The 19,735-nt window shown below is 32.6% G+C and overlaps 1 pseudogene; it reads right to left on the bottom strand.

Annotated features, from left to right (window-relative positions):
• Positions 1–19,318: 19,318 nt before the first annotated feature.
• On the bottom strand, positions 19,319–19,488 carry LOC122039402 (annotated as a pseudogene).
• Between the last annotated feature and the right edge of the window lie 247 nt (positions 19,489–19,735).

Raw genomic sequence — 19,735 nt, 5'->3', positions numbered from 1 at the left:
GCACATCGCTTGGCTAGACCGAACTCTATATTCAATGCTAGTGGTCGAGTGCAAGATCAATTCCCAATATGAAGTCGGACCAGACATCTTGTCCGAGTGGATGTTGAATCCCCAACATAAACTCGGCTGGACTCAAAGAGCTCAACTCCTTAGCACTAAGGCATTCAATATGAAGTCGATCAATCCTATAGTAGGTCGAACTCAAGGGACTTAGCGCTCTATTCCTCAATGCCCAGATATACAAAACAAATCCCGTCGAACTTAAAGCCGGTCGAACTTACGGGGCCCAGCTCCTCACTTCTCCAAATGTAAGGCTATCAGCTTACATCCGCTCAGTCCTAGCCTTGGTTAGTCTTACGAGGCCCAGCTCCTCATTTCTCAGAAGAATGACTCCCAACATACAGTCGGTAGGTCCCAACTTCGGTCGAACCTCAAGAGCTCAACTCCCTACTTCTCTGGAGCACGACTCCCACTATATTCCCAGTTGGCTAGAGAGTCAGTCGAACTCCTTCTAAAAGATAACATTGTCAGAAAATCATAACTACCTGTCAGGGAATATGTCATTACTCTAACATATACATACAATGAAGCCTTCCTCCGCCTATAGGATTGTCGTACATATTTCGCTACCCGACATACTCTGACACCATATATTCTTTATTGTCTCATTAATTGTGGAAGTTATGAGAGACGATATAAAAAGGGACCTTTATGTTGGCCAAGTTGCTCACTCATGCAAAAGCAAACACACATCACTACAAAAAATAAGACATTTTGGGACAAAATTAGGGACGAATTTTAAAAAAAAATTCGTTGCAAAAATTTTAGGGACAAAAATTGGGACGAAAATTTTTTCGTCCCAAAATGGTTGATGCCAACTTTTGGAACGAATTATGGATTGTTGCAAATTTAGGAACGAATTTGGGGACGAATTTGGCGACGAATAAAATTTTCGTCCCCAAATTCGTTGCAAAAAAGTATACAAATTGGCAACGAAAATTATTTTTGTTGCAAACTTAGGAACGAATTTGGGGACGAATTCACATAAATTTTCTGCGAAATTTGTCTCTATTTTTGCAACAAATTTGGGGACGAATTCGGTGACAAATTATATTTTGTTGCCAAGTTTGTCCCTAATATTGCAACGAATTTGGGGACAAATTCGGTGACAAAATTTATTTTGTTGCCATTTTTGTTCCTAAGTTTGCAACGAATAATAAATTTATTGCAAAATTCGCAACGAATTTGGCAACAAAAACTTGCCAAATTCTTTGATAATCATAAGATAAATTTTCGTCCCAAAATTCGTCCCAAAATTTGGGACGAATTTTGTGATTCGTCCCAGAATCTGGGACGAATTTTGGGACGAATCCACAAAATTCGTCCCAGAATTCGTCGCAGATTTTTTGTTGCCATTTTTGTTCCTAAGTTTGCAACGAAAAATAAATTTGTTGCAAAATTGGCAACGAATTTGGCAACAAAAACTTGCCAAATTCTTTGATAATCATAAGATAAATTTTCGTCCCAAAATTCGTCCCAAAATTTGGGACAAATTTTGTAGATTCGTCCCAGATTCTGGGACGAATTTTGGGACGAATCCACAAAATTCGTCCCAGAATTCGTCGCAGATTTTTTGTTGCCATTTTTGTTCCTAAGTTTGCAACGAAAAATAAATTTGTTGCAAAATTGGCAACGAATTTGGCAACAAAAACTTGCCAAATTCTTTGATAATCATAAGATAAATTTTCGTCCCAAAGTTCGTCCCAAAATTTGGGACGAATTTTGTGGATTCGTCCCAAAATCTGGGACGAATTCTGGGACGAAAATAATTTTGTCCCAAATTACGATAGAATTGGGACAAATCATTTTCGTTGCCAAATTCATCCCTATATCAAATATTTTTTTCCAGCTTCAATTTATTTCTGCAATACAATCCAAATACATAAAAACAATATGCATTCAACACATCCTAATTTAACATCAACACATCCTAATTTAACATTCAACACATCCTAATTTAACATTCAACACATCAACTCATAATTCAAGAAATATAAAGATTTTAACAAAGTTTACAATATCCATCTTGTTCAACAAAGTTTACAAGTTCAACAACCCAAGTCCATCATCCATCTAACAACACTAAGAATACATATAGTCATATTCGTGTGCCACAAAATCTTTGATCCCCATCAAATCTCCTTTGCCTACATAACAACAAACAAATAAACTAGATTATGTGTAACAAGAAAGATTGTAAATATTATACGATATAGCCATGTAAAAAGAATAATTGAAAACAAAACATAAATGTGAAATTCCTTAAACATTCTAATAAAAGCCCTAATTCTAATAAAAGTCATATTTACCAAGGATATGAATCATCCATGTCATAGCAACGGTAAATAAAATTATAAGAATTATTTTGAAACTAAGTACATGTATCGTAACTATGATACAACCTAATATAATTGGCACATCATATAGAGAGAAAGAGAGAGAGATCTTGTGAAGTATGGTATTGGGGTTCAAATTTTCTCACTTAGTTAACTTTATTTTTCATTTTAATTTACTGAATTTATAGTTTTATCTTTGGTTGGTATTTAATGTAAACTAAAGGATGTTTAAAATAATTGTTCCTTTCATTGTGTTAACTAGTTGACAATTTCATATGAATAACTTTAGCACATTTTTAACAACTCTTTGCAAAATATTAAGGTAGGAGGATGCATCGTTATCTAGTAAAGAATTTTAGAATAGTGTGATGTAATTCTAGATGAAATATAGAACTTTTATGTATCTATATAGTTTTGAGACTGTACATAGATCAAATTCAGAACTTTTATGCATCATTATCATTGAAGACAAAACAAGAAAGAGCAGCTTATCAAAAAGAAGAAACACAATTAAACAACTATTTAAAGCTAACTTTAACATAATTATTTAAAGTTAACTTTATATAATTAAACAACTATAACATAATTATTTAAAGCTAACTGTATATATAGATCAGTAAATGCATATTAATGAACTTAGGAATACCGAAAAGAGGTGAACAAATACAGCTGTCTTCAACTACAGTGAGATCACACCAAATTGAGACCTGCACAAACAACATTATCAAATCAGGACAAAAATAAAGTCAGAGTATTAGAGACTCCATTCATATTGCCTAGTTATGCTTTAAATTTGTTACTGGTACACAACTAATAATCATATAGATTAGTCTACGTCAAAGATAAGTCATCTCATACATTGACAGTGGAACAGTGCAAGAAGACAACAGAGTTAACCTACAAATGGCAGAGTTGAAAAGTTAAAAAACCATTGATTAATGTGTAAAGCAGTAAACATGAGAAAAAAAATTCATCATACATTATTAAAATCATCAAAAATCATCACCGCCATCATCGTTATCATCGTAGGCATCATCATCGTCGTCATTGGGAGGATTTTGACTTTGAGCGGAGCTCAACTGAAGGTGTTTCATGATTAATTCTTGTTGTCGGCGCATATCTCTAATATCTTTCTCCAAATTAGCCCGTTCTAGGTCTCTTTGCACCCTTTCTTGGTCTCTTTGTGATATTATTTCCTTCAAATGGCTAACATCATCAGTCAAGGTATTTATTTGGGTCGTAAGTGCTGATGTGGAGGAAGAAGTTCCAACTAATCTTTGGGTTCTACTCAAGGAACTCATCCCCAATATTCTTCCCCCTTTTGGTCCTCCACTGGCCTCTAACCATAAACTCAAATTATTGTCAACAGACTCTTCAGACCCCTGACTATCGATACCAGCTTGTGAGCATGTTTGAGCTAGCTCGAGTTGATCATATTTTTCCTATTTTGTAAAACACATACGATATTGATTAGATATAATAGAAACACATATAATATTAAGACAATAATGGTAGGTAACCAATTAAATTTAAACCATATATTAAGGTAAAATAAATATTACCTTGACTGCTTTTGCTCTCGCCCCACTCCATGTGTTATCTTTTTTTTTAAAAGTGCGAGTGAAAGTATCAATGAAAGAAGGCTCCTTCCCTGTCTCCTTGGTCTAAAAAAATATTATTTCAAATAATGAAATAATTTGATATATATTAAAAATTTATGAAAGAGTGAAACAATTACCATTCTTCGTCTATGCTCATCTATGTTAATGGAGCCTCCCGCATATATAGCACTTGAGTCACCAGAATTGTGAGATTGATTCATTCTATTAAGGTCACTCCTTTGTTTACTTTCCTCCGTTGCCCAAAATATAGTGATCCTCTCTCAATTTTCTTCAGTGATGAAGTTTGGCTTTTTCCCCTGACTCTTTGTGTGGCTTAATACATGTCTAATGTGATCGCCACATTTCTTTTTAAATATTCTTCGTATCTCCATTTCGTCATTCGGGTCCCAATTATTTAAGCGCTGAAATAGAAATTTATTTTATTATATAATCACTGTAAAATTGAAGTAAACTCAAGAAAATATACTTTGAACTCGTTCCACCAAAGTTGTTTTGTGGCTGATGGAGTGCTTGAATATGTCAAAGAATCCCCTCCCCAATGGTTGTTCACGATTCTATTTATTTCTCGAACAACTTGTACCGGATTTTCAAAGTTGCATTAAATTACAAAATAACGATGTTAAATAATTAAGAAAGGTCTAACAAATAAAATATTTTATAGTACTTACGAATCACCGATGGGGACTAAAGGAGCTCTATCATTCCTAAACTCAGCAAATGAGTTTCTTGCTGAGTCGGGAGGATCTGAGTGGACAGGTAACTGCTCTGGGTAAGGTACTTGTGGCGGCGAATATGAAACCGGTGCAGAAGGTACATGAGATGGGCCCCGCTGATGAAGGGGTGGCATAGGTACACTGGCAGGGGAATATGATGCCGGTGGAGAAGACACATGGGATGGGCCTGCCTGAGTAGGGGGTGGCATAGGTTCACTGGTAGGTGATGGATGTGTCTGGTCCTGTGGTCGCCGTCTACATCCACCACGTCGAAATATATGCTGGAAATTTCAATAATTTAATAAAGTTAATTACAGATCTGATACATAACAAAGGATAATTAAAAACTTACCATTTTTATGTAAATATTATGGAAAAGGGTGGAGGGGAAATTTATGAAATGTGACCTCTGATAAACTGTAGGAACAAATACAATGTGTTAACAGATAAAGTAAATCAAATTATAAAAGAGACAGTATATACAAAAAAATATGGGAAATTTCTTTAAATAAGCTAACAAAACTTACCCATCATCAAAAATCAAAGTCATCATTGTCATTATCATCATCCTCCTCCTCTTCCTCTTCCTCTTCCTCCTCCTCCTCCTCTTCCTCCTCCTCTCCTTCCTCCTCCTCCTCCTCCTCATCATCATCAATTTCACTTCTATCTACGTTGATTACTACACCGTTGGGATCTCGTAAAGTTGGAATAATATATTCCTCAGTCTGAAAGGTGTTTGAAACTTCCTCTTGTTGATATGCAATGTTTTCCCAACGTGCCTCAATTTTTTTTCGTGCTTTAGTTTTACAAACAGCCCACCAATCAATCTTATCACGTTTCAAACTCGGATATGAAGAATAGAATACTTGAATTGCTTGTTGTGCCAACACAAATGGTTCATATCTCTTATAAAATCTTTTATGATTTATTTCAACTAAATTATAATGTGGATGCACTTTCATCCCTCTAACAGGGTCAAACCAGCGACACATAAATAATATAACTTGCATTTGTGGTCCTGGGTATTCTACTTCTATAATTTCATCCAACAAACCATAAAAATCACTGCTTGCACCTCCTTCATTGGATGACGATACGCACACCCCACTATTCATGGTATTCTTGCCCATTCCATAGTCTTGAGTATGAAAATTATATCCATTTATGAAATATGCTGGCCAAGTGCGTACGCATGAATTTGGACCCCATGACAGATGGATAAGCCATTCTTGCTCAAGGTGAGCTTGATTAGCTTGAACCTAAGGTCAAAAAACAAATGGTTAAAAGTATGCATATGTATCAACAAAATATAGATTTTTTACTTACATATGATTTGAACCATGCAGCAAATTCTTCTTCACAAAATTGATCGAACTCTTGTGTCGATAATTCAGAATATAAGTTGGTAAATATCCTACTCAAAAAAACATATTGTTACACAAACAATTGAAAAAAATAAAAAAATAAAAATATATACTTACTCGTAATATGATGATACTTCTGGACAATTTAGTAAAATATATGTTTGGGATGCCCGCCATTCTTTACCAGTTAAGTATCTTTGTTTACATGGTCCACTTGGTCGACCAAGGTAGTTAAAAATTGAAAATGAGGTAACATTTGGATCAATAGGACCCTCATCATTTCTGCCCGCTCTTCGCCTTTTGCATTGTACATGAGGTTCAAAATAATATGATGCAAAAGTGGTGACTTCCTCCACAATGTATGCATTAACAATAGAGGCTTCAACTCGTGCTTTATTTTTCACCTTTTTCTTCAAATGATATAAGAATCTGTTGAAGATATATAAAATTATATTAAATATATATATATAAATGATCCAGGAGTAGAAGTATTTTTTTTTTTGCATTCAAACAGTCGAATTATACAAATAAGACACTCTACCTTTCAAATGGATACATCCACCGAAAATGGACGGGTCCTCCAACTTTGGCCTCATATGGCAAGTGAATCAAAAGATGCTCCATAGAGTCAAAAAAAGAGGGTGGAAATATCCTTTCCAAATTGCACAAAATGATTGGAATATCTCACTCTAACTTCTCCATGTGTGAACGTCTCAAAACTGTTGAGCAAATATCATGTAGGAAAATACTTAACTCCGAAATCGCTCCCCATACAAATTGTGGTAAGAGTTCTTTAAAAGCAATAGGAATCAGTCTTTGCATTATGATATGACAATCATGACTTTTCATACCGATTAACTTCCATTCTTTCATATCGACACATCTTCCAAGATTAGAGACATACCCATCTGGAAATTTCAAAGATTTCAACCATTCACATAGGACACGTCTTTGATCCTTATTTAATGTATAAATTGCCTTTGGCTTTGGTCCTCTACTATTTTCATCGATATCAAGAGTGGGTCTTTTACATATGAGTCGCATATCTTTTCTTGCATTGAGATTGTCTTTTGTTTTTCCAGTGATATCCATCACAGTATTTATCAGATTATCAAAAACATTCTTCTCAATATGCATTACATCGAGATTACGATGTATCAAATGACTAAACCAATACGGTAAATCCCAAAATATACTTCGTTTAGTCCATTTATGTGTACTCCCATATTCATATGTTGTACCATATGGTTGTTCAATAACAAAGGGAAAGTGATGCACTCTGTACCAAATATCTTGACCTGTCAATCTCAATGGCGGAAGTGTTCTTTCGATCCTATTTTTTGTGAATTCATCTTTATTCTTTCTGAACTTATGATTTGTGGGTAAGAATTGCCTATGACAATCAAAATAACTTGGTTTCTTTCCGTGTTTCAATCTGAATGACTTTGATCTCTCCATACATATTGGGCATCCCAAGATCCCAGCAGTACTCCAACCTGATAGCATACCATAAGCTGGAAAGTCATTTATGGTCCAAAGAAGAGCAGCCTTCAGTATAAACATCTGGTTAGAATGAACATCGTATGTAGGAACACCTTCATCCCATAGTTGTTTAAGTTCTGCTATCAGAGGTTGCATATAAATATCTATTAACTTCTTTGGATTTTGCGGACCTGGTACAACCAATGTTAAAAACATATAAGGTGTTTTCATGCACATCCCAGGTGGAAGATTATACGGCGTTAAGATAACTGGCCAACAAGAATAATTTCTTCCTGATTTACCAAACGGAGCAAATCCATCAGCACAAAGACATAATCTAATATTTCTAGTCTCCTTTGCAAAATCTGGATATGTTCTATCAAAATTTTTCCACGCATCTGCATCTGATGGATGACACATTAAACCCTCTTCTGTTTGATGAGTTGCATGCCAAGTCATGTGTTCCGCAGTTGCCTTTGATGCATACAATCTTTGTAACCTAGGAGTTAAAGGTAAATAAAATAACTGGCTGTGTGCTTTACGTCGTTGTTGACTCCTTCTGGTTGTCTTATACCTATCTTGATTACAGAATTTACAAACCTCTACATCTGCATCATCTCCCCAATATAACATACAACCATCTCTGCAAACATCAATTCTTTCAACTGGAAGACCTAAATCTTTCACCAGTTTTTTCATACTGTAAAAATCAAGAGGCAAATTATGATCACGTGGCAATGTATCATCAAACGCTTGAACAATATCATTAAAACAATCTTGCGACATATTATGATCTGCCTTTATATTTAATAATCTGGATGTGAGAGATAATTTAGTCTGACTGTCACAACCGGAATATAATGGTTCATTTGCAGCACTCAATACTTCTTGAAATTTGTAATATATTTCATCCATACCTGGTACATCAGGCTCCTCCAACGGCAATGTATTAGTGGCAAACATTTGTTCACTTGTTGGAGGAAAACTAGAACTTGCACCAAGCGCCTCGGGAATATAATTCTGACAACTTGCATCAATTACCATCCTCTGATATGGATTGAATTGTTCATAATAACTCTGATCCCCACTAGCAGAGGCTTGAAAATTCCATCCATAATCCTCATCAGATATGAACGGTTCGCCATGACTTGTCCAATTATAATAATTCGGAGTAAAACCAAATCTACAAAGATGTTCTTCAACTTTATCGATGGGTAAAAATTTTCCATTGTGACATTTTCTACATGCGCACCTTATCTTCTTGCCATCCATATACATAATTTGAGTAGATGCAAAATTTAAAAATTGCCTCAGTCCAGTGATAAACTCAGGAGTTAACCCCTGACGATTAGGCAAATTTTTGTTATACATCCAACTTCGCTCATTCTGCATTTTACCTGAATTCAACTATTCAGTTAAACATTATTAAAAGTTACTATAGATAAATCTTATCATTGAAGACAAAACAAAAACAACAGCTAATCAAAAAGAAGGAACGCAATTAATCAACTATAATATAATTAATTATTTAAAGCTAACTTTATATACAAATTATTAAATGCATAATAATGAACTCGGCCAGGCAGCGGTCTGCCGGCTGCCAGACAAGGACTGCCGGCAGCCAGACGGAGCCAGCCGTAGGCAAGGAAGGGCCTGCCAGAGGCCATGCAGGATCCTGCCGGAGGCTAGGCAGGGCTTGGCAGTGGCGGCCAGGCAGCACCTGCCGCCGTCGGCCATGCACGCGGCTGGCGGCGACGGCCAGCACGCGCCTGGCGCCGGCGGCCAGCACGCGCCTAGCGCCGGCGGCCAGCACGCGCCTGGCGCCGGCAACCCACGCCGGCAAGTAGCCCCGCGACGCCGACAGAGAGAGATCAGAGAGCAGAGGGCTTACGAAACGAAAACCTTCCACCGCCGATCGTCGGAGATCACGCCGTCGCCGGTCGGAGATGCGGCCGAAATCCTGGAAATCGCAGCTGGGAAGGGGAACGGGGGAGAGAGGAAAGAAATGAGGGAAGGGAAAAAGAATCGGGTAGATGGTTAGATCTAGGGTTTTTAGGAACAAACAATTTTTGTTCCCAATTTCGTCCCTAAAATTGGGACGAATCCATGGATTCGTCCCAAATTTTGGGACAAATACTGGATTCATCCCAAAATCTGGGACGAATTCAGAAATTTGTCCCATAATTTATTTTTTTTTAAATAAAAGAGGAACAAAATCAAAAGGAATAAATACGGACCTAAAAACATCATAATTTGATGAAACAAGTTTCTATGTACTTGTATCATTATCCTGATCGTAAATCTATCAATAAAAATATTTTTTACCAAATATATATATTTTGGAATTTTTTAATCCCAAATTGACCTAATTGGGTGTTAAAAATTCAAATCACTGAAAATATTAATTAAAAATTATGTATAATGACGTATTTAGGATCAGCTCAACGATACAGACGTATAGAAACTTGTTTCATCAAATTCTGATGTCTCTAGGTCCATATTTAGGCCTTAGGTGCTTGATTTTATTTATTTAAAATTATTTTCAGTTTTGGAACGAATCCTGAATTCGTCCCAAAATTTGGGACGAATCCAGGAATTCGTCCCAAAGTTTGGGACGAATCTCTAGATTCATCCCAAATTTTGGGACGAATCCAGAGATTCGTCCCAAAATTTTATTTATTAAAAAATAAAAAAACAAAATTGGACGCCTTAAATACGGACCTAGAGACATCGGAATTTGATGAAACAAGTTTCTGTGTGCTCGTATCATTATCTTGATCGTAAATCTATGAATAAAAATATTTTTTACCAAATATATATATTTTGGAATTTTTTAATCCCAATTTGACCTAATTGGGTGTTAAAAATTCAAATCGCTGAAAATATTAATTAAAAATTATGGATGATGACGTATTTACGATCAGCTCAACGATACGGACGTATAGAAACTTGTTTCATTAAATTCTGATGTCTCTAGGTCCATATTTAAGCTTTCGGATACTAATTTACAACCGTTCACTACAAACACCTTTTATATTAGTATCAACCTATATATGTTTTAAAAAATATATACCTAGACACATCGGAATTTGATGAAACAAGTTTCTATGTGCTCGTATCATTATCTTGATCGTAAATCTATCAATGAAAATATTTTTTACCAAATATATTTATTTTTAGAATTTTTTAATCCCAATTTGACCTAATTGGGTGTTAAAAATTCAAATCACTAAAAATATTAATTAAAAATTATGGATGATGACGTATTTAGGATCATCTCAACGATACGGACGCATAGAAACTTGTTTCATCAAATTCCGATGTCTCTAGCTCCATATTTAGGCCTTAGGTGTTTGATTTTATTTATTTAAAATTATTTTCAGTTTTGGGACGAATCCTGAATTCGTCCCAAATTTTGGGACGAATCCAGAGATTCGTCCCAAAATTTTATTTATTAAAAAATAAAAAAACAAAATTGGACGCCTTAAATATGGACCTAGAGACATCGGAATTTGATGAAACAAGTTTCTATGTGCTCATATCATTATCCTGATCGCAAATCTATCAATAAAAATATTTTTTACCAAATATATATATTTTTTGCATTTTTTAATCCCAAATTGACCTAATTGGGTGTTAAAAATTCAAATCACTGAAAATATTAATTAAAAATTATGGATAATGACGTATTTAGGATCAGCTCAACGATACAGACGCATAGAAACTTGTTTCATCAAATTCTGATGTCTCTAGGTCCATATTTAGGCCTTAGGTGTTTGATTTTATTTATTTAAAATTATTTTCAGTTTTGGGACGAATCTCTGGATTCGTCCCAAAATTTTATTTATTAAAAAATAAAAAAACAAAATTGGACGCTTTAAATATGGACCTAGAGACATCGGAATTTGATGAAACAAGTTTCTATGTGCTCGTATCATTATCCTGATCGTAAATCTATCAATAAAAATATTTTTTACCAAATATATATATTTTTGAAATTTTTTAATCCCAATTTGACCTAATTGGGTGTTAAAAATTCAAATCTCTGAAAATATTAATTAAAAATTATGGATGATGACGTATTTACGATCAGCTCAATGATACGGACGCATAAAAACTTGTTTCATCAAATTCCGATGTCTTTAGGTCCATATTTAAGCTTTCGGACAGTAATTTACAAACGTTCACTACAAACACCTTTTTTGTTAGTATCAACCTATATATGTTTTAAAAAATATATACCTAGAGACATCGGAATTTGATGAAATAAGTTTCTATGTGCTCGTATCATTATCTTGATCGTAAATCTATCAATGAAAATATTTTTTACCAAATATATATTTTTTAGAATTTTTTAATCCAAATTTGACCTAATTGGGTGTTAAAAATTCAAATCACTGAAAATATTAATTTAAAATTATGGATGATGATGTATTTATGATCAGCTCAATGATACGGATGCATAGAAACTTGTTTCGTCAAATTCCGATGTCTCTAGGTCCATATTTAGGCCTTAGGTGTTTGATTTTATTTATTTAAAATTATTTTCAGTTTTGGGACGAATCCTGAATTCGTCCCAAATTTTGGGACGAATCCAGGAATTCGTCCCAAAGTTTGGGACGAATCTCTGGATTCGTCCCAAAATTTGGGATGAATCCAGATATTCGTCCCAAAATTTTATTTATTAAAAAATAAAAAAACAAAATTGGACGCCTTAAATACGAACCTAGAGACATCAAAATTTGATGAAACAAGTATCTATGTGCTCGTATCATTATCCTGATCGTAAATCTATCAATAAAAATATTTTTTACCAAATATATATATTTTTGGAATTTTTGAATCCCAATTTGACCTAATTGGGTGTTAAAAATTCAAATCGCTGAAAATATTAATTAAAAATTATGGATGATGACGTATTTACGATCAGCTCAACGATACGGACGCATAGAAACTTGTTTCATCAAATTCTGATGTCTCTACATCCATATTTAAGCTTTCGGATACTAATTTACAACCGGTCACTACAAACACCTTTTTTGTTAGCATCAACCTATATATGTTTTAAAAAATATATACCTAGAGACATCGAAATTTGATGAAACAAGTTTCTATGTGCTCGTATCATTATCCTGATCGTAAATCTATCCATAAAACTATTTTTTACCAAATATATTTATTTTTAGAATTTTTTAATCCCAATTTGACCTAATTGGGTGTTAAAAATTCAAATCACTGAAAATATTAATTAAAAATTATGGATGATGATGTATTTAGGATCAGCTCAACAATACGGACGCATAGAAACTTGTTTCATCAAATTCTGATGTCTCTAGGTCCATATTTAGGCCTTAGGTGTTTGATTTTATTTATTTAAAATTATTTTCAGTTTTGGGACGAATCCAGAGATTCGTCCCAAAATTTTATTTATTAAAAAATAAAAAAACAAAATTGGACGCCTTAAATTCGAACCTAAAGACATTGGAATTTGATAAAACAAGTTTCTATGTGCTCGTATCATTATCCTGATCGTAAATCTATCAATAAAAATATTTTTTACCAAATATATATATTTTTGGAATTTTTTAATCCCAATTTGACCTAATTGGGTGTTAAAAATTTAAATCGCTGAAAATATTAATTAAAAATTATGGATGATGATGTATTTACGATCAGCTCAACGATTCGGACGCATAGAAACTTATTTCATCAAATTCTGATGTCTCTACGTCCATATTTAAGCTTTCGGACACTAATTTACAGCCGTTCACTACAAACACCTTTTTTTGTTAGTATCAACCTATATATGTTTTAAAAAATCTATACCTAGAGACATCGGAATTTGATGAAACAAGTTTCTATGTGCTCGTATCATTATCCTGATCGTAAATCTATCAATAAAACTATTTTTTACCAAATATATTTATTTTTAGAATTTTTTAATCCCAATTTGACCTAATTGGGTGTTAAAAATTCAAATCACTGAAAATATTAATTAAAAATTATGGATGATGACGTATTTAGGATCAGCTCAACAATACGGACGCATAGAAACTTGTTTCATCAAATTCCGATGTCTCTAGGTCCATATTTAGGCCTTAGGTGTTTGATTTTATTTATTTAAAATTATTTTCAGTTTTGGGACGAATCCTGAATTCGTCCCAAATTTTGGGACGAATCCAGGAATTCGTCCCAAAATTTTATTTATTAAAAAATAAAAAAACAAAATTGGACGCCTTAAATACGAACCTAGAGACATCGGAATTTGATGAAACAAGTTTCTATGTGCTCGTATCATTATCCTAATCGTAAGTCTATCAATAAAAATATTTTTTACTAAATATATATATTTTTGGAATTTTTTAATCCCAATTTGACCTAATTGGGTGTTAAAAATTCAAATCGCTGAAAATATTAATTAAAAATTATGGATGATGATGTATTTACGATCAGCTCAACGATACGGACGCATAGAAACTTGTTTCATCAAATTCCGATGTCTCTACGTCCATATTTAAGCTTTCGGACACTAATTTACAACAGTTCACTACAAATACCTTTTTTGTTAGTATCAACTTATATATGTTTTAAAAATATATACCTAGAGACATCAGAATTTGATGAAACAAATTTCTATGTGCTCGTATCATTATCCTGATCGTAAATCTATCAATAAAACTATTTTTTACCAAATATATTTATTTTTAGAATTTTTTAATCCCAATTTGACCTAATTGGGTGTTAAAAATTCAAATCACTGAAAATATTAATTAAAAATTATGGATGATGACGTATTTAGGATCAGCTCAACAATACGACCGCATAGAAACTTGTTTCATCAAATTCCGATGTCTCTAGGTTCATATTTAGGCCTTAGTTGTTTGATTTCATTTATTTAAAATTATTTTCAGTTTTGGGACGAATCCTGAATTCGTCCCAAATTTTGGGACAAATCCAGAGATTCGTCCCAAAGTTTTATTTATTAAAAAATAAAAAAACAAAATTGGACGCCTTAAATACGAACCTAGAGACATCGGAATTTGATGAAACAAGTTTCTATGTGCTCGTATCATTATCCTGATCGTAAATCTATCAATAAAAATATTTTTTTACCAAATATATATATTTTTGGAATTTTTTAATCCCAATTGACCTAATTGGGTGTTAAAAATTCAAATCATTGAAAATATTAATTAAAATTATGGATGATGACGTATTTACGATCAGCTCAACGATACGGACGCATAGAAACTTGTTTCATCAAATTCCGATGTCTCTACGTCCATATTTAGGCCTTAGGTGTTTGATTTTATTTATTTAAAATTATTTTCAGTTTTGGGACGAATCCTGAATTCGTCCCAAATTTTGGGACGAATCCAGGAATTCGTCCCAAAGTTTGGGACGTATCTCTGGATTCGTCCCAAAAATTTATTTATTAAAAAATAAAAAAACAAAATTGGACGCCGTAAATACGGACCTAAAGACATCGAAATTTGACGAAACAAGTTTCTATGTGCTCGTATCATTATCCTGATCGTAAATCTATCAATAAAATTATTTTTTTACCAAATATATATATTTTTGGAATTTTTTAATCCCAATTTGACCTAATTGGGTGTTAAAAATTCAAATCACTGAAAATATTAATTAAAAACTATGGATGATGACGTATTTACGATTAGCTCAACGATACTGACGTATAGAAACTTGTATCATCAAATTCCGATGTCTGTAGGTCCATATTTAGGCCTTAGGTGTTTGGTTTTATTTATTTAAAATTATTTTCAGTTTTGGGACGAATCCTGGATTCGTCCCAAATTTTGGGACGAATCCAGGAATTCGTCCCAAAGTTTGGGACGAATCTCTAGATTCATCCCAAATTTTGGGACGAATCCAGAGATTCGTCCCAAAAATTTATTTATTATAAAATAAAAAATAAAATTGGACGCCTTAAATACGGACCTAGAGACATCGAAATTTGATGAAACAAGTTTCTATGTTCTCGTATCATTATCCTGATCATAAATCTATCAATGAAAATATTTTTTACCAAATATATATATTTTTGGAATTTTTTAATCCCAATTTGACCTAATTGGGTGTTAAAAATTCAAATCACTGAAAATATTAGTTAAAAATTATGGATGATGACGTATTTAGGATCAGCTCAATGATACGGACGCATAGAAACTTGTTTCATCAAATTCCGATGTCTCTAGGTCCATATTTAGGCTTTAGGTGTTTGATTTTATTTATTTAAAAATATTTTCAGTTTTGGGACGAATCCTGGATTCGTCCCAGAATTTGGGACAAATCCTGGATTCGTCCCAAAATTTGGGATGAATTCTCGATTCGTTCCCAAATCTGGGACGAATCCAGGATTTGTCCCTAAATTTGGGACAAATTTTTAATTCGTTCCAGATTTGGGGACGAATTTAGCAACGAATTTTTTTTATGTTGCAAACTTGAAACAAATTTTGTTTGTTGCAAGTTTTGTTGGTTATTTGGGTCGAAATTTATTTTCGACCCTAAATTTGTCCCAATTTTGGGACGAATTATTTTCGTTCCAAACTTTTGTCCCCAAAGTTATGTTTTTTTGTAGTGCATCTATGTGGTTACTCTACTGTTAATATTCTTCTCTATTTCGCTCAGATACTGTTCTGACTTGAGCGTTGGAATGCCTGTGATAAGGTCTCCGTCCCTAGTTCTCGTTCTAACGTTCCCGTTGACTCTATTTATAGCGTGCACAAGTCCGAGCTGGCATAAAGCATAGGCCATTAAGGTCTATGTCTAAGGCCTCAAAATTATTGGAACCCATAATTTTTAATATTTTAATTTTATTTTTATTTAATTTTTTTAACAGAACAACAATATCAATTTTTAATAATAAGTTATTAGTGTTGTTCACATTTATTCAATTATTGGTACCGGTTCACTTTTAATATTAAATTATTTCATAGATTTTTTTAATGACTATTTTTAATTATATTCTATATGATCTAATTAACTTTCCTTTTTAATGTCTCTCAACAAAAAAACATCTTAGCTGTCGATGATCTCATAATTTTTCCATCTCTCTTGTTAGTGCTTTGCGTCTTTTTCTATCTTTATCAGTGATTTCATACTTATCTCTTCCCTCATCGATAATATTCATAAAAGACTCTCTTTTCCTCCCTTATCGGTAATCTTTCTTCTCCTTCCTCGATAAGAACTTAAATTAAAAAAAAATTTATCCATACAATGTTAAAATGTTAATCTTTTTAGAATATTAAATTGTTCAGTTTTTGTGAAATATTTAATCGCATTGTTGGCTGTGATTGCATTATCTTTTAGTACCTTTTGTATTTATTTTTTGGTCTTGCTCTTACATGTCTACTCCTGCTTTGTGTATTTCAAAGTCCATCTTACACTTGAGATAAAGTTTTTTCTTTTTATTGTTATATCATATGTAACATGCTATAGATCTTAAATGCTCTTCGTCTCTTCTTTTATATTTGATTTTCAGTTTTTGTGCTATTGATGGTGAAGAATACCATTGAAATATGTTTTTGTGTGTTATATCAGACTCAACTGTTGAATACAATAACATATCATGTTTCCATTCATGTGAAAAATTATTGGAAATGAGAATAAAAAAGAATAGTGGATGAAAGAGATTCTATCGTGAATGAGAACTGGAATCCCATATTGGGAGTTTATGACTTGAAATAATGTTGATTTATATTATATCACAAGCATTGATGTTATGAACATATATATGGTGAGAAACTCTCTCACACACCAAATTGACTCATGAATAAGCATGACATTCTCACATTGATGGTGAATTCATCGAATAATGATGATAAATGGTCATTAATTGATCATTGAACGTTCTTATGAGTCTGAACTCCTATATAAGGAGCCTACGATCATAGACAAAGCACACACTTTGAACAGAAGAAGCAATAGTCAAGAAATTCTTCCATCATATCCAAAATTTCTCTCTGTCATACATTTTTCTCAATAGAATCTTTGTGATAACAATCGGGCCCACACTCAGTTCGTTATAGACAACTACTGTTTGATTGTCAATGTGGTCTTCTTGTTGTATACTAAGATAAATAAACGTCCATCGTAATATCAAAACATTGTCGGAAGGGAATAAATATATTTTAAGGAAATTACGTTAAATACAAGCATTGATGCCTCTGTTTCTAAGCAATCGAAAACTCACTCAAACACTAATCTATTCATGCTCGAGAGACATTCAACAGCTCGGCAGCTCAACCAGCTCAGTTGCTCAGTACCTCGGTAGTTTAACAGCTCCGTTGATTCAACAGCATGGTAACTCAGCCAACTCTATAGCTCAGTAGCTTGGTCATATAAGGCAGCACAATCTTCCAAATAACTCAATCATCCTAAACAATTTGTCTTTCTTTATTTGGCAACTTAAGTTTATCCACTTTCTGAAATTGATTCGCTTCAATAATTTTTTTTCTATATCCAGTAAAGATGGTCCAACATTAAAAAAAAATTAAAGGGAAAAAAGTTCCTACGAAATAGAAAGAGAAAATATAAGGAAAGAAAACGGAGAGAAAAAAACGAAAATAAAATAAAATAGTGTTGGATAACTTGACGTTCTTGAGCGAGGCCGGCTGCCTGCGGCCGACGGAGTCCAGAAGCAAATTGGTGGTCACTTTAGAGGCCGTGCCTGTGATCCGTGGTCGCAAAATCGCTTGCGGAGCAAGGCTGCCTACGGTCGCAAAATCGTTCATGGTTGTAAGTTGATGTGCTTGTGGGCACGATGTCAGCGTCGTTGGAAGAGTTTCGGCGAGAGGATAAGGGTGTAAATACATCAAGCTACTCATGAACAATTTAAAACTCGATTCAATAAAAATTCGTTTGAGTTCATTTAATATGACTCGTTAAAATAAATAAATCAAATTCAAATTTCACAACATTTAACTGATTAATTTGTGAACATATTTATTAAGTTCCTGAATCAATTTTTAAATAAAAAAATAATAATTTTAATATTGAATTTATAGATTTTATATTTTATTTATAAAATATATAAATAAATATATTAAATTTTTTATTAAAATAAAATTATAAATTTTAATAAGAATATTATAATTTTCTTTAAATATATAATTTAATTTTAAATAAATATTTAAATTTATAATTTATATTTATTAAACTCGTTTAAGCTCGATAAAAGATCGAATAAATTTGTGAGTCATAAATATACTTGTTAAATAAAGCTCGAGCTCGGCTCGATTATAAATGAATCAAATTCAAATATTTAAAAGTTCGATTTAACTCGACTCAATTACACTCCTATTAGAAAAGAACAAAATTTCCTTCAATTAAATTCCGACAGATAAAAAAAAACAATCCACGAATCAGTTCATTATTTGATAATAGCTAAATACAGAAGAAAGATAAACGATCTATGCTGACGAAATAAATAATGAAAAAGAGTCACCATGGAAATTCTTTAAAATCCGAATTATCACCATTATCAATATTGTATTATAAAGTTAAGATTACAATTTTGCCCCTCCATCCTAACTAAAATTAAAACAGCGCCTTTATTATCATTTTTAAAAATTTAAGATACTTGTAAAAAAATAATAATAATAATTAATCATCATACATAAACATTCCATCTATAATATAATAGATAAATACACAAATTAATACCTTAAGCTCATAAATTAAACTTAGTAAGAATTCTAATAATAAATTATTATTAGAAGTAATGCAAAGGGTTCATGAAGTAATGCAACGCAAAAACGGTGCTAAAAAATTCTAATAATAAATTATTAGATTCATTCTTATAAAAAATTAATTTATTTATTTATATCAAATATTAAATTGATAAAAATAAATACTACACTAGTTCTTAACCAAAAGGTCAAGACAAAAAAATTTTTTTTAACATCGTCGACTCAAAGTATTTATAGAAGTTTCTCCACTTACGGGTCTAAGATGTGAAATTAAAGAAAATCATGTCAGTATATATTTTTATATAAAAATAATTAAAGAAAATTATAAAATTATTTTTAGTATAAAAAATATTAGCATAATTTTATTTTAGATTTTATCAAAATTTATTAATAAAGATTTAGATTTTTAAGAAAATAGTAATAGTAAGACAATAGTTTCTTAAT

The sequence above is a fragment of the Zingiber officinale genome, chromosome 1A, assembly GCF_018446385.1.
Source record: "Zingiber officinale cultivar Zhangliang chromosome 1A, Zo_v1.1, whole genome shotgun sequence".
Lineage (NCBI taxonomy): Eukaryota > Viridiplantae > Streptophyta > Magnoliopsida > Zingiberales > Zingiberaceae > Zingiber > Zingiber officinale.
Note: the sequence above shows the minus strand (reverse complement) of the source record. Positions and strands in the feature narration are given on the sequence as shown.